This window comes from Columba livia, chromosome 2 (genome assembly GCF_036013475.1).
Source record: "Columba livia isolate bColLiv1 breed racing homer chromosome 2, bColLiv1.pat.W.v2, whole genome shotgun sequence".
Classification (NCBI taxonomy): Eukaryota; Metazoa; Chordata; class Aves; order Columbiformes; family Columbidae; genus Columba; species Columba livia.
Genome location: NC_088603.1, coordinates 158,807,730 through 158,824,381, shown reverse-complemented (window position 1 = coordinate 158,824,381; position 16,652 = coordinate 158,807,730). Strand labels below are relative to the sequence as shown.

The following is a 16,652-nucleotide window of genomic DNA, read 5'->3' as shown; positions in this document are numbered from 1 at the left end:
ATGTCCCCAAAGAAGTCTTCTTCTCCATCTCAAGAGGAGCTGTGATAGAGGATACCTCCATGAGCTGGAGGCCCTGAAGGAAAAGACTTTTTGACAGAAAAATACTATTTACTATTTGTCCTGTAGTGACAGGACAAGGAGCAACAGTTTTAAATTGAAAGAGGGTAGGTTTAGACTGGACAAAAGGAAGAAATTTTTTACAATGAGGGTGGTAAGACCCTGGAATGGGTTGCTTAGAGAAGTTGTGGATGCCCAGTCCCTGGAAGTGTTCCAAGGTCAGACTGGATGAGGTTTTGAACAACCCTCAAAGACAGTTAGAAGTTGTGGAAGGAGGATTGGATTAGATGACCTTTGAAAGTTCCTTCCAACCCAAACCACTCTATGATTCTATGATCTAGGAAAATTCTATGATTTTATGGGAAAAAAAAATAATAATTCTTAGTCCTTGGTTAATTCCCATAGCTGAATTGCTTCAGAGCTGTGTACCTCAGCAGCACAGTGATGAAAAAAACAGCAAAGTTTCCATGGAAACCCTGTCTTGAATTCAGCAAAGTTCATCAAGCCTAACAAGATTCAGAAGAAACACTGCAGAGCTGATGAATTGATATTTTCCATGAAATTTCTTAATAGAAACACTGGAAATGTGCATAGAGGTCTTTGCAGTGTACACAGGCCTCTTTTAAGAGCTCAGCAATGCCTTTCACAAAACAGAAAGATATAGTGAATAAATATTCAGTTTTAACTCCACTTGCACTTGCCAAAGCTCCTGCTGCCTTTGCAGCTCAGTGAAGATTTGGCCTGTTATCTGGCCTGGACAGTAATGCCAAGTATCTCTTTTTATTTAGCACTTCCAGCAATATTCTGCTACACTGAAATCTGCTTGGGTTTTCTTAAATATCACTACCACCTTGCTGTGATCACTGGAGATGAAAGTTATCCTGTGGGTTTATTATGCCTTGAGAAAACAAATTACTTCCTGACACTCACACGTCTCTCGTTTTCAATATCCTTAAATGATCCTCTCACTGGCTTCCTGATGTTCATCTTCTTGTTGTCTACCTGAAGCTGACAGCCATCAGAAATTCAAATAGGTGCCACTTTTCCTAAAGACTGAGAGCTGGAAACTGATATGCGAGCTCAATATAAAAAGGCATGAATGAGAGGAAATAATTTGCCTGAAAAATCTTCACCAGCTGCAGACAAACACACACATCTGGATAGGACCATCAAATGCAGCCTTTTCACTTACCAGTTCAGAGCAGAGTGTGACATCCAGATGATAAACACAGAGAGATGATAAGAAAAAAAAATATAAAGGACATAAAATACTGAGATATAAACAGAGATAAACAATAAACCTTCAATTAAAGAACTAAATAATTTCAAGATTCTTTTTTTCAGTTAATAATTACACCTCTCCTTGCTCAAAAAGCTGAATCTATTCCAACATCTCCATGTGGCAGGGTGGTAAGTTTTGTGGGAGAGGGAAGTAATACGTTAGCAAGGAGATCTGGTAACTTGTTGAAGGTTATATGCAAAGCTTCAGTTGTGAAACACCTACTCCTAGCACTTTACCCATCAGACCTCCCTCTCTCTCTCCTTGCAGCTTCTTACAGCTTCCTAGGTTAAACTGGTTCATATGGACTGATAATGGTGTAGTGCAGTATGGGAAGGAATGAGAAAAAACATCCTGGAAGATTGAATTAGTAAGGAAATTTCAATAACGGGAGACAAGACTAAATCATATTTGAGAAAGACTTAGGACAAGCTGCCTCCTGCTGGTCAAAGCAGAAGAAAAGAAGTGTTAATTCAAAAAATCATATGAAGCCTTCCAGACTTCTCCAATTAGTCAGGACTTGCTGGCAATACTGAAAGAGAATAATATGGCCAAGTCCATAAGGTGACCCAAGTGAGAAATTCAAATGCTAATAATGAACTTGACCAATGCTACAAATCATAGAAAAACAGAAAATCAAGCTGGAAATAACCTTGAAAAGTCATCTAACCTTCTAGCCTGTTCCATGACCCCTTCAGTGTCTAAAATGATTCATCCAACATGATTGAATCACTGTAATAATTTGCTTTCCTGTCTAGCCAATTTATTTGCTCTGAATCTACAAGATGCTAACACTGAGAGAAATGTCAAAAATAACTTCTCCTGGGTAATCAAGCGAGTGGAAACTGGTAAATATTCATTTTTATATAGTTCCTTTTCACAGTATTTGATCCAGCCCTAGCATTTGGCTGAACGAAGAAGTTTTTCAGGAGTGCCCATTGCTTTGATTGTGTTTTCCCTATCATAGCAGCTGCATCACTAATCATATGACTCTGACTCATTCGATCCCTCTTCTCCCCTGAATTTTTGGTGAAGGTGGTGAAATTTCACTGCCAGAAACACAGACCCTCCTCAGTGAGTTCAAGGTCTGAGCGTGATTCAAGACAGTTCAGCAGAGGCGAGTGAGATGCTCTGTTGAGTTTGTTCAGTCAGTCTCTGGAAATGGAAAATCTTCCCGTTCCACCCCATGTCAGGCTCTCAGGGTGTTCAGAAGCTCCCAGTTTTCCTCTGAAACAGAAGAAAGGGGTGACAGGTGCATTACAGGTGCATTAAAATGAACTGGAGCCAGAGGAACCCTGATGGACCCCGAAGTCTTTGAGCTGCCAGACTGGAGATCATTTTCCTGAAATAACTAATGAGATTAGTAAGGGATTTCTGTATCACAAGAAGAACAACTGAGTGACCCCTTGGCTAATGAGGACCTGACCCAGCAAGTTTACAAAATATTTAGATCTTGGTGTTCAAAATCTAGCAGCAAAATACCTGTGCATGCACAACACTGTGCCGTAGCCAATAAACTCTCCTCCTCATGCCTACTACCAGGTGAATGTATAAAGTGGCGGCATGAGGTTTGTGCCCATCTTCATTTTTTTGCTGTGCCATAATCCCACATTTCCAGTTCCCTGGTTAACACAGGTAAAGACAGTTCAGGCCTGATAGTCCCATGATATACAGATAGATCAACTCGGGAAAAAACTTCTCCAGCCTTCATTTGCCATAGATAGTGTATGCTGGGATGGGCCTGCCTGGGGATCTCATGGTGACATTGAGATTTTGGAAAATTTTAAATAATTTGAAAGTTTATTTCCCAGAGAAGTCTCTTCAGTAATATTCCCTTGGTTTATTTTAAAGAATCCTGTTGGCAGCACTCAATTTCTGCCAAAACACACACACAGATTTCACTTGCGGCTTCTCAAACCAACAGGGAAAGCTCAGTCTCCTGCTCTGGCGTAGCTGAGCCACAGGGACCTCTGCAAACCTCAACAGGCATTGGGATAACCATGATCACATGCACATCCCATGCAGCCTCATCCCACAGCTGAAGAGATGCTGTCCCACCTGATGAGTTGCTCCTCCACCCGTCACGTCATCCAGCACCATTCATATTAGTCCTATTCTCATCTATCCTATAGTCCACCTGAATGCATTACACAAAACAGGTGTCACAGAAGCATCCAAAAATAAATTTAGGCAGGTGATAAGCTCCAAGCAAACTTTATTTTAACCAGAACTGTTAAGCAGAAAACCAACTAGGAATTAGGTTCATCCAAAATTATTCAGTGCTTCAAGAACATGATACGGATACTGGTTAGAAGTTCAATTATTACACACCTGATTCAAACTCAAGGGATCCCAAAACTCTAGAATAACAATTCAAAATGTGCATCTTCCCACTGACACAAAGTGAGGACTCTCAAGGGTACCCACTCACCAAGAAGGCAAGGTGTCTCAACCCTTGAGCAACTTTCCTTACCTGGTGTCCCAGATCTAAGCAGAAGAGTCATCTGCAGTTCTATGCTCCAAGGAAAACCAACTCAATGGTGGTCTCCAGTGGGCTCCATTTATACCCTCAGTGGAATCTGAGAGGTGGTCATTTATGGTAATGGTCTAGAAACTTCTCTCAGCCAAGATATTTCATTGGTCAAGGGCCCTGTCTATCAAGCAAGGGGCATGTACATGACCAGAGTGGTCTATTGGTCTAGAAGTTTCTGGTGCTTTTGGGGTGGCAGGAGGTACATCTTCGCACCAGGAGATACCAGTTATTCATGATTTGGATGTTTTGCAAGTGGTTGCTTTTAGAAATACCACCTTTAAAAATCCATTCCTATTTGCTTTACTACTAAATTCTTTGTGATATTAGTAATATGTATAGACAGCTCTTCTTTGTAGTGCTTTTACTTGACTTTCTAAGGCAATGTACCTACTTTTCAGGTATTTCTGAACAGTGGCTCTTTATTTCCAAGAACAGTGGATTATAGGTTCTTTTCTTTGTTTGTTTCCTTTTTGCTATGAATGAATGAATTTAATGTAGTCTCTCTCTTGCTTCCTCTTTACAATGGGGACAGCTGCTGCCTCATGGTAAACAAGCATTCAGATGGCTTGGAGAACAACTTTTCGTGCAGGCAATGCTGTACAGTAATAAAAGAGATATAGCAAAATGCAAGACACATTTTCAGCCTCCAACCACTTCTCCCTCTTAACCAAATCAAAACATATTAGACCACTAAAGAAGAACATTAAGCTTCAGAGTAGAAGAGAGGTTTTATACCTTGTCATTTTCTCCAGCTTCCAAAGCAGGCAAGCAAGAATAGAATAACAATAATTAGGAAAAAAAATATTTTTAAAAGCCCAAATTTGTCAGGATTCTTTATGTGTAATTCTCAGGGGAAACAGGCAAATGAATGTTTTGCCTTTTAGATGACTAGTAGCTGAAACTGAGAGATGAGAGGGGCATTGTACTTAACCTGGCAGTCCAGCATGTAAACTAAATGTAGAAGAAAACAGTCAACAAATGAACATTATTCTAACATATATATTTATCCATATATGTTTGTACTTTAAATCCCACAGCTTGAGTTCCATACGCTGAGAGATTTTAAATGGTGTTTTGATGGAAATTCTTGTCTCTTAGGTATCAATGGATGCAGCTGGTCAAATCCCCAAGGAAGCATGAATGATAAACTTAATTTGTAAAAGCAAGGGCATGAGGAAAACACGAAGGAAAAACTTCTTGGATCTGTGAGTTAACTAACCAAGGCACCATGCAGCCTCTATTGTTGTGGTTCCTGGAAGAAAAGTAGCTGTGCCCTTTGTTTCTGAGTTTCATTTATTTATTCCTCTCTTCAAAGGATAGATGTTTTGAGGGAATATTCATTCAGAGAGTTGAGAAGAGTTTGCTGTTATATCAAAGCAACCATGGGAAGGTATATGTCCTGCAGGTTAGCACATGGGATCCAGGTAGATTACAAGAAATCTCTCAATTTATTTTAACAGATCCCTTGAAAAATAAGGAGAAATTGTCACTGATTTAGAGGCAGGAAACTAAAAAGTATATTTATGTTGCACAGTACAAACCTTGAGCTAACAAAACCAGAAAGTCAGTGAGCCCATCTGCCACAGCAAGCCCAGAGGTGGAGGTGTTGCTCTCAGATGCACATTAGCTGCCATTCAACCATGCTAAAGTGTTTATGATGTATCAGCTTTGCCTATGGGCCCAATATGGCTGAGTCTACAAGATTAAAACCCACTGTGGCAGACAAAATAAAAATTACTGTGTCTGGAAACTGAATTTGAACGCTACTCCTGGACCTTATCCAGGAATTCAGCTTTTTCCAGGGAGCTCCTGAGGTAGCACCAAACAATCAATGAGTCATGGAGTTGGGCAGGTACCTCAGAGATCATCTAGTCCAACCGCCTGCTCAGAGCAGGGTCAGCCAAAGCAGGTTGCTCAGGGTTATGGCCAGTTAGGTTTTAACATCTCCAAAGGTGAAACTCTACAACGTCACTGGTCAGCCTGTTTCAGTGTTCAGTCATCCTCATAGTTAAAATATTTGTGTGTGTGTGTGTTTAAATGGAATTTCCTGTGTCCATTGCGTAGTGTGCTATCTCTGTGAACAACTGGGAAGAGCCTCATTCCATCTTCCTTGCCCAACACCATCAAGTATTTATACATGTGGATAAGGGGCTTCCTGAGCCTTCTTATCTGTAGGCCGAACAGAGGCATTGAGTACCCTGACCTTTTCCATGTCCTTTGTCACCAGAGGCCCTGCACAGTTCAGCAGCAGCATTTTCCCTAGTCTTCCCCTCAGTTCCAGAAGGGCAGGGAATTGCTGGAGAGAGACCAGCAGAGGGCTACAACGATGATTAAAGGAGTGGAGCATCTCCCATATGAGGAAAGTCTGAGGCAGCTGGGGCTCTTTAGCTTGGAGGAGACTGAGGGGTGACCTCATTAATGTTTACAGATATATCAAGGGTGAGTGTCACGAGGATGGGGCCAGGCTCTTCTTGATAGGACAAGGGGTAATGGGTTCAAACTGGAAGACAAGATGTTCCACTTAAATTTAAAAAGAAACTTCTTCTCAATGAGGGTACACTGTAAACACAAAGTGGGAATAAAACTATGCTTCAGAGAGTCTGTCATCTAAATAGATAAAGTGGACAGCTGAAGAAGGAGAAACAACGCACATTGGTTTCCCCAGAACCATCTGCTAAGTTTGGGAGCAAGGGGGGAGATTGATGTCTAATCACATTTCCGTAATGAAGCCCTTCCTTGACCATCACTTGACCATTAGACTACATCACTTCTGCTTTTCCTCTGTGCAGATTCATCACTCTCCTTGTTGTTGTGGGGTTTTTGCTTGGTTGGTTGGTTGGTTGCTTTTTTGCTAGGCCCAGAAAGGGTAGAATAGTGAGGAAAAAAAAAAAAAAAAAAAGCAAAGCAACACAAAACAAAACAAAACAAAACAAAACAAAACAAACCCACATATTTGAAATTACTCTATTGAGTTTGGAAGACAGCCACCTCTTTTAGAAGCCTCAGACCCATCTTTAACAAGGGCACACACCAACTTCTTGCAATTCAAGTGGCAAGATACAGAAATGGTGGCCATTTCTGCATAATCAAATGCTTCGCTGGTCAAGCTTCTACCCACAAGGCCCTTAAGTTCAGCCAAAACATACTGAGGGATGAACTGAACTTAAAAGATACAAATAAGAAAGCCAAAAAATTGTTCTTGAGCCCTTTGGCCAGCCCACTACCTTTATAATTATTATTTTAATGTTATAATAATGACTATTAAAGGGCTTTATAAAAACCCTCCAAGTGCATAATTTCTGTTTGTACTTCAACTGCCCATATAAAAAGCACTCCAGATGCTTAATTTACATTTAAAGTTCAGGAGTCATTCTATCAATGCTTATTTCCCTGCAAATCTCAGCTATTTCTAGAAGCAGCAGGGAGAATGTTTTATTTTCCATCTAGAAATTATCTTTCTTTGTTTAACCTCCTCACCAAGGTCCTTCCCAAGGATTCCGGGGGAAACTGGACTGACAGCCACATCTTGTAGGCAGATCTGTTGCTTAGCCAGGAGTAGGACATTTTGAAATGCCCCGTGTTTGGTGTTAGAAAAATTGGATGTAAATATTTTGTCAAAAACTGCTACAGCAATAAACACTCCAAGAATTTGTTTAAAAATAAAGTGTTTGTAATTTTTGCAGGGGCCATAAAGACAACATAAACAACTCTCAACATTTATTACTCTGTTTATTATTTTATGTTAAGAATAAATATTCTCTTAAAAGGGAACACAAATATTAGAGGTATCCAAAAACCTAATTTTCTTTCTGTTTCTGATCATCTCCTCGGTACCAACTTCAGAGCTGTCCTGTCCTTTCAGGCATATAAAGCTACATGAGATTAATAGTTTCTGATCCAACTTTGTTGTCAGGAGCTCAGTTTTTTTGAATTACTGGGAAATCAGTGTAGGATTTAGGAAGTGATCCTATAAAATTTTTCATGGTTTGTTAATTTTTTAATTTTATTTTTCCTTTCCCAGTGACGACACATTTACTCAAAGTATGTTGCTACTCCAGACAAAACATCTTCTATGTCCACTGATTATCTAGTGGACAGGATTCAGTGTGATAAATGGCAGTTTAGGGAGCAGGGAAAGCTGGATGACACCAATACGCTAAAGATTTTATTTTGTCAAGACTGATTGTGGATGGCACCTCATTAGCAGCAAGGTCATGACAAAAAAAGCCTAAAAGTAACTAGTGCTCATCCATGTTCTCCTCAGTTCAAGTTATGGATGTCTCTTTGATAGCTGTGGCAATAATACATCTTCTAGAAGAAGGAAAGAACTTCCCTGAAAAAAATATCTGTAAATCACTTGTAAGGACCCATGAATTGTCCTCTTCTCCTGACACTTCAAAACCTTTCACTGGAACATAATGTCACAAAAGAGCTTATTCTCATGAAACGGTTCAGTGAACAGTTGGAAAACCTTCTTTGTTGCAGGATGCAAGGAAGGGAAACACTCCTTTGCATTTCTAATGGCCCCAAGATGGTACTTCTCCTTTGGTAAGATCAAGTAAATGTACCCGCTCAGAATCACATAGACTTGAGCTGAACTTGAACCTGAATTAATCTCTTTCTGGGTGGGAATCTGAAGTAGCATGTGAGTCACTAATATGGAACTAAACACATTCTCATATGGCATGAAAATCTTTCATGACATTCATCTGATATTCTCATTTTCCCCAAGGTCACAGTCTCCTGCAGTGGTCTTCTTTTCCTCTTTATCTGGAAGTATGAATGAAAGCTTCTTGAACCCCTGCCAAAGGCATCCATAGTTTTCTGACCAACCAGAGAGGTGCCTGGTTTCCCACTGTTTTCCTAACACCCAGAGACTGTAAGTCAAGCGATACCACGTAACTTGGAGAAAGACACGCAGACTGGTACAAGATATCTATGCCATCCCCTTGTGGGCTGGTGAATCTACAGGCTTTGAAAGGAGTCACTGTCTTCACAGATTTCAGCGATTGTTCTCAGTGAACAATTTGATGCCTCACTACAATCCAACACCACTGCTTTCAACTATCTTCCGCCAGAGCATGTGTGCCTTTAAGAAGTTAGTTGGAGCTGGGGAGTCAACTAAGAGTTGTTCTCTATGGACAAACAGGGAAATTATGCCCACCATGGCCACATGTTATTTAAAAGTAGTATAGGCTTATCTGAACATTTTCATCCAGGTTGCACAACCTCCTTCCATGTAGCATGGCAACTACAGAAATCTCAGATGTTGGATTAACCTAGCTATACCTCGCCAAGGCTTAGGAAAGCCACCATGGATAAAAATAATGGATGAAGATCGCATCTTGTCACTAATATAGCTAAATAAAGTACCCACATTACTAAGTGTAACCCTAAAATTAGGTTATAGATAAAATGAGTCCTGTGGGTTCTCTCTATTACATTCCAAGTACAATAATTAGTATATTGCATCAAAAAGATCATCCAGTAGATGCAACTAAGAAGTTAGCCACCTAATCAGTGACATGTTCAAATCATTCTTTGAAAACATCTTGGATGAACCAAGAATAATAGAAAAGAAACATGCTATGCAATACCCTCCAAAGAATCACAATATATTAGTCCACAGGAATTGTGGTCCTGCTTATACAGGTTAATCAACAGGAAAGCTTCATCAGTTCATACTGTAACCCAGTATTCCCTGGAAATAAAAGTAGGGATTAAATTCTTCAGCGAGAGAAAGTCAAGTACCAAAGTCTCCCATTTCCTCAGTGAATACCCTAACACTACTATACCATGCTAAAAAAGATGTAAATCCCCCTCTTACGATGGTTGGGAAGGGAAGCGTCGAGGTCAGGGCAAACAGTGCACACGATGCCTAGTGAGCTGGACCTTCCTAGTAACTTCTAGGAACCTCAAAGGATCCTTTACAAGGATGCAGGAACATACCTAGTTCATTCTAGCTTAATTAAATTAAATTCTAAACACTTAAAATGGTTTTAGGTAAGATAGAGAAACCAGGCTTCTCAGCTCAGCGAAGGTGACAACATGCCTGGATATGGCAAGTATCAGAAACTGAGGGACTGAGTTAGTTTTCCAAGAGAAGAAGCAAAACAAGACATGTATACCTTCACACTCCCAAATAACCGCTCAGGCTAGAGAGGTGATTTTGGATCTGTCTTTTAAGAATAAATCCTGTGTAAGTTGCCGTAAGTGCTACTGTAGATATCTCCTCAGATGTCCACAAAGCCTTGGTGCTGTCACAACCAGGGAAACAATTGTCCCTTTCAGTAAATCACCTGTTCAGCCAGCCACACACAGCTCTGTCCTGCAAGGCTCTCAGCTTTCCTCCAGGGCACGAGGAACTTCTATAGATGTCTACAAAGACTAATGTCTACCGAGACATTAATTTCTGGACTACCTCAGGCCTGTGAGCTAAGATTACTGTCTCCATAATGAGCTCTTGTACAGTAAATGGCAACTTATTTTAAGAGAGAGAGGTGAGATCCTTGTGTTCTGTTTTCACCGAAGTGCAACACAGCCCATGTGACAGATCTCCTGCAGCTCAGTGTGCCATCTGATAGGATGCAAAACACCTGCCTGGCAAGATCAGGCTTATTTGAGCTGAGCTCATGGATTGCATGGCTTTTTCTAATGAATCCCTCTTTAGCATACATTTATGTCAGTTGACAAAGTGAAAGAAGCAATTTCCTTAAATATTGGGCATTCATACGTAAATTGCAGCCTAGTGGAATCTTCTCTTATCCAAACGGAATCCTTTATCTATTTCTGTTATATAAGAAAAGAAAATAATTTCTTATCGGTCGACTTTGAAATACAGGCAAGTGTTCACTTGGAGTGTTATGAAGTGTCAGCTTTTCTACAGCATTTACTTTTCATGCTCTTAATTTCTCATTTCATTATCTCGCCTTATTCTCTTGCCATGTAAGTGTTTTGATTCGATGGCTTCCATGTGACAAGAACTCTTGCTGTGTGAGCGATACAAATGCGGCTTTAAAAGTGCAACGACTTGCTATTAAGGCAGCTCCCTTCCTCAGTAATTTCTTAAAGCTGCAATGAGACAAGGCATCCAAGAGAAACTTTGATATGCACAGCAGGATAAGCCCTCCTGCAGTCCCTGCCATGGATTGCTCTGCAAAATCTGTCTTTCTTTGTTCCTGATTTGCAGAGGTTTGATCTGTTATTGCCCTGGTAAAGGAGAAGTGGCACCTCACAATTTATCTCTCAATGCTCCCACTTCAGTCAGTGAGGTGTTTGCCAAGTTCTTAAATACTATTGCTTTGATGCCTAAAGGAAGTGCTATATTTTTTGCTTGGCTTTTCCTGGAGTAGGTCCTTACCCCAAACAAAGAATGAAAAATATAGCTGGGGCAGAGTCTGCTTCTGCCAATGAAGACCAAGTTGAGATCACAGTCCTCAGAAGTAATCCAAGGAAGATATCAAGCTTGGTAGTGGCCATCAGGACTCTCAAGCCCATGTCTGCTGCTGTCAGGGGCAGTGTGGAAAAAAACAGGCACTGGTAAATCTTGTAAAGATGTGACAGGCCATACAGCCTTCATACAGCATGGGTGAGTCTGACATCTCTTTGTTAGAAAGGAGAGAGAGGAATGAGTAAAAACAGTTGGCCCAATCCATGATAAACAGATCTGGAAGCAGCTATCATGAGCAACTCATAGAATCATTTTGATTGGAAAAGACCCTCAAAATCATCGAGTTCAACTGTTAACCTAACACTGGCACTAAAGCATGTCCCTAAGAACCTTGTCTAAATGCCTTGGAAACACCTCCAGGGATGGTGACTCCACCACTGCCCTGGGCAGCCTGTTCCAATGTCTGACAACCCTTTCTGGGAAGAAGTTTTCCCTAATATCCAATCTGAACCTCCCCTGGTGCAACTTGAGGCCATTTCCTCTTGTTCTCTTACTTGTTACCTGGGAGAAGAGACCAACCCCCTCCATGCTCCAAGCTCCTTTCAGGCAGTTCAGAGATCAGAAGTTCTCCCCTCAGCTTCTGTTCTCCAGGCTGAACCCCTCAGGTCCCTCAGCCGCTCCCATCACACTTGTGCTCCAGCCCCTTCCCCAGCTCCGTTCCCTTCTCTCAACTTACTCCAGCACCTCAAGGGCTTTCTTGGCGTGAGGGGCCCAAAACTGAACACAGTATTCAAGCTGCTCCATTTCTAAATCCATTTGGAATGAGGAACTCCACTTGGTACAATAACAGCAATTAAGGAATATCTTGCTAGACAGGTATTTGTTTTTTACCTGCTGAGTAGCAAAAATGTATCAGCATATCCAGTTGCAATTTCTCTCTCTTCTGGCTTTATTCCCTCCCCACACAGCATCTTGGAAAGGAAATGCTGCAAACCTTGACTCACCTGGGGAATCCCACTGCACACAAGTAAGAAGGGACTGTTCACATGAATGAAGCGAGATCTTGGAAAGGAATCAGTCTGTAGAGCCAGGGAAATGCCTGGCCAAATGTATTCAATGGCATCAGGGGAACCCTCATCTTCACTGCAACTCTCTTTGTAGGAACAAGAAAACAAGCTTACGACTCTTGAGATAGTAGGATTTCTTAAGATGAATGTTTAATTAGCATAATGGGAAATTGCACCACTGGAATGAGGAGAATTGTTTGTGTACATTCCAGCTGTATTTATGTTGTGAGCTGACTCACAACTCGGAGCAATTCCACTTGAAGATCGCCTCTCTCATTTACCAGTCTAAAGGAGAAAAAGACTGAATTCTGTATGCAAGATGAGAAGGCTGCAAGTTTTTCTCCTATCCTGCAGAGCTGTTCTTATTGGCAAAGGTTTGGAGCAATAACAGGCTGGAGGGTTCCAAGGCTGAGTGGTGGGTTTGAGAAAGATTGCCCCGTAGTCACTCCAGAACTGCTTCCAAAATAGTTGTTTTTGATTGAATTCTGTGGTGTAAGTCAAGGGAGAAAGCTGCCAAAAACGTTTGATTGCAAGAGAAGATGCCTAAAATTCTCCAGTGGAAGTTCATAAGTTTTTCTTCTCCTTTGCTCCCTTTCATATAAAGAAATTTCTGTTTACAGGTTTCATTTCTATGAAAAGTGAAATGGAATAGTTAGCAGCTCTTGAATGTCCAGCAGTTCTTGTGTTTATGCCTGACCTGCTGCTCTGGGATGACTTGTAGTGTCAACAGAAGTCCTGACCTCCAGAAGTAGGAAGAGACAAGGAGGTGATTAGCCTCACCTGACATGCAGACAAGGGAGAGCTGAGATTCATTTTGCATAGATCCAGCTAGATAGCTCATACCACTTATGCTGGTTTGACTGAAAATGAGTTAATTTTCTTCATGCAGTTAGAAGCCTTTCTCTTTCATAACTAGCACAGTCATTATTTGGACTTAGTTAGAGAACAAGAAACACCCCAGCACAGAGATAATGTTTTTAATTGCTCTGGCCTGAGAGCCAAGGACATTCTAAGCATTCTGCCCACAGGTGTGAGGCATCGAGGAAGGAGGGCATGGCTGGAGCAGAGCTTGACTGACATCCAGACTGATCAATGAGAGTATTCCATCCTATTAGTGTCATAATTCATATTTAAGGAGAGTGGGGAACTACCAGTCTCTCTCTTGTGTTTTTCTTTGCTCTTTTTGTCAGAGCTAGGGGAATTCTGTTTAGGACATTTAGTTCAGCCTTTTGCCATTTTGCAGAGGCATCTGGGCCTTTCTGCCTTTTTTCCTTCTTTTCAGGATTGGCTGTTCTAGACCAGGTGCTGCTTTTTGGGACTGTCTGCTCGGTGTGGACAGAGCTCATGAGGAATTGCATTGAGTATCCTTTATTTTGTATTCTATTTCTGGTTTATATGTACATTTACTAGTAGTGTATTAGTATTCTGTTATTTTATTAAACCGTGTTTATCTCAATCCAAGTTTCTCTCTTCCCTTTCAATTCTCTCCCCTATTTGGATGGGTGGGGAAAGGGGAATGAGTGAGTGGCCATCGTGGTTTAAGCCACATCTTCAGTTTACTTCTCTAGAAGTTAACCACATGGATTGTAAATAGAAGTACCTTATACTTCTATTTTATTATAATTAGTCTGTTTTCATTTTTCTACCACTGAAATTTATTTTAATTAAAATGACACGCTTTCTAATTAAAAACAAACAAACAAAAAAGAAGTGATTAGGTTAATCAAGAGCTGTTCAATTCAAGTGGCATTTTGGAAATTGACTTTATATAATAACTCTTCTGCCTTAGTTCAGTTACCAGCTTAGTATCTTTAGTTTTCTAAATCAATGTATTTATGAATGGATTGAGTAGATCTCTAAAGTTAGGCAACTTATGATTCTGGGTTAAATTTTTCAGAACTATTGGCTGAAGAAATTATTTTCATGGCTTAGTGTATACATACAGAAGGAAAATGGTCTCCTTCAAAACAAAAGGTAAGAGGTTATGAAACTTGTTGATTGGAAGCAGAGATTAAAACCCCTTGTCTGATCCAGCAAATTTATACTTGCCTTGACTTCTCTCTGATTATAAGGATAAACAGTCATTCCCACAGGGGTGAAAAATTGTTCATTTCTGGTCAATTTGAACTGAAATTGTTTATTTGTTTGTAGGTCAGTCAGTGAACTGAAATATCCTTTCTCTTTTGCAGTCCTTGCTCTGTGTAAAACAAATCTAGGGCAGAGATGGTTTTGATGTCACAGAAAAAGCCACATTGTAATGGACCACTGACAAGAAACTGAAGTAATAGGGTAAGAAGCGGATCAGGATGTGACAGAAAAGACTCTCAGGACAAAAATAAAAGTTTAATACATCACATAAGGACTTTGACGCTCAGCACAGGCAATTAATTGAAGAAAAACAGTGAAACAAGGTTTGAAAGACACTTCCATATTTTTTTCAGACATTTTGATCCTCTTGATAAAAATGAGAAAAGAAAAAAGAGACAAGAAAAAGAGAGGCAGCAAACTCTGCCCCTGTCTCCCTAAAAGACAGTTATCTGGAATATCTGGTGCCTTAGCATCTGGAATCTAATTTCTGAATAAACTCTGCTTATATGCTTCACTTATATATCATTTCAGTACTTGGTTTCTCATATAAAGTCTGACCACTGGGAACTCATATTTGTTTGCTCGTGACAGACTGAAAATCTCCAGTAATAAAGGGTGTTTAATCAGGGATCCTCATACCCCTGAGAAGTGTTTTCTGGTCCATACATTTTTAAGGAGCTCAAGGCTCTTGGAGGTATTTTCATAAGCAGACACATAGGCACGGTGTCCTTAATACACACCAGGAGGCTGCTTTGTTCAGTATTAAATCTGAGCTAACAATATTTTAAGATGTGGAGAATTAAAAGCAAATCTGTTAAATGTGTTATGTTGCAATGCTGACATGAATAAATGCACTTAGTACAGAATTTTAAACCACCAATATTAGTTATGTCTTTTATTGGTAGGGCCTAGACTTTAGATCATGAATGTGATGTTCAGGAGCACCAGACACTGGTGTCTGTTGTTGGTTTGTTGGTTTATTTTGGGTGTTTTTTCTAGGCGAAAATATTTTTTTTTGCACTGTAAAACAGGGAGGTGTTCTTCAATCTGTTGTGATATATGAGGAGACTGCACTTGCTTGTGGGGCTTCTGTTTTCTCCTCTCCTTGTACTGTCTCCTGCTAGATCTCCAGCGTTCTTCCTGAAGATGAAGATGGAATAATAATAATAAGAACAACAAAGTCACCATAGAAAATTAATGTGAAAAGTGTAAAAATAAATAACTGGAGTATTAGTTATTTTCATTACAATATGTTAAGTCATAGAATGGCTGCTTTCAAACAAAGGTATGCAACACTGACCATCATGGGAATGTTATAAGAATGTATGCAAGACCAAACCAAACTACAGTGATGAAGGCCAGGATCCATTACCATGAACCTTATCTATCTGCAGTTGTGGTTTAACCCCAGCCAGTACATAAGCACGATGCAACCTGTCACTCACTGCCTCCTTAGTGGGATGGGGTAGAGAAGTGGGAGGGTAAAAGTGTGAAAATTGATGGGTTGAGATAAAGACAGTTTAATAATTAAAGAAAAAGCTGTGTTCATAAGAAAACAAGATAAGGAATTAATTCAGTACTTCCCATTGACAGGCAGGTGTTCAGCCATCTCCAGGAAAGCTGGGCTTCACCACACATAATGGTTACTTGGGAAGACAAGTGCCATAACTCCAAACTTGCCCCCCTTTCTCCTTCTCACAGATTTTATTACTGAGAGTGATGTCATGATAAGGAATATCCATTTGCTCAGTTGGGGCCATTTGTCCTGGTCATGTCCCCTCCCAATTTCTTATGCATTTCCAGGCTATCCACTGGTGGAGTGGGGTGAGGAGCAGAAAAGGCCTTAATTCTCTGTAAGCCCTGCTCAGTGTTAGCAATACTGTTTTCATCACAAGTCAAAAACACAGCCCTAAGCTACTATGAAAAAACCTAACTCTATCTCAGCCAAACTCAATACAACAATTTAAAAGTTTATAGTCAAGGTAGTTATCTGGGTACAATTATAAAAAGCAGAGATTGAACAAACGGTCAGAACACATACAGGATGAGTCACTTCAATATTTTAGATGAGGGTAAATCAGTCTCTAAACTTCAGTGAGTCTATTGACTTGCTCTGCTCTGACCATACAAGAAGCCTGGTGTGTTTTGCTCGGATTGACACATCTCCATTGTGTAAAACAACATTTAGTGAAATGAATCCCCACTGAGGTGACAACACTATTGCAGTCTCAGGAACAC

At 40.4% G+C, this 16,652-nt stretch overlaps 1 long non-coding RNA gene across 1 annotated transcript; it reads left to right on the top strand.

Annotated features, from left to right (window-relative positions):
• The first annotated feature begins 12,833 nt into the window (after positions 1-12,833).
• Positions 12,834-15,067, top strand: LOC110362881 (uncharacterized). Its single transcript, XR_002420564.2, has 3 exons — positions 12,834-13,687; positions 14,224-14,300; positions 14,516-15,067. It is a non-coding gene; the product is annotated as an uncharacterized LOC110362881 (long non-coding RNA).
• The last annotated feature ends 1,585 nt before the right edge of the window (positions 15,068-16,652 follow it).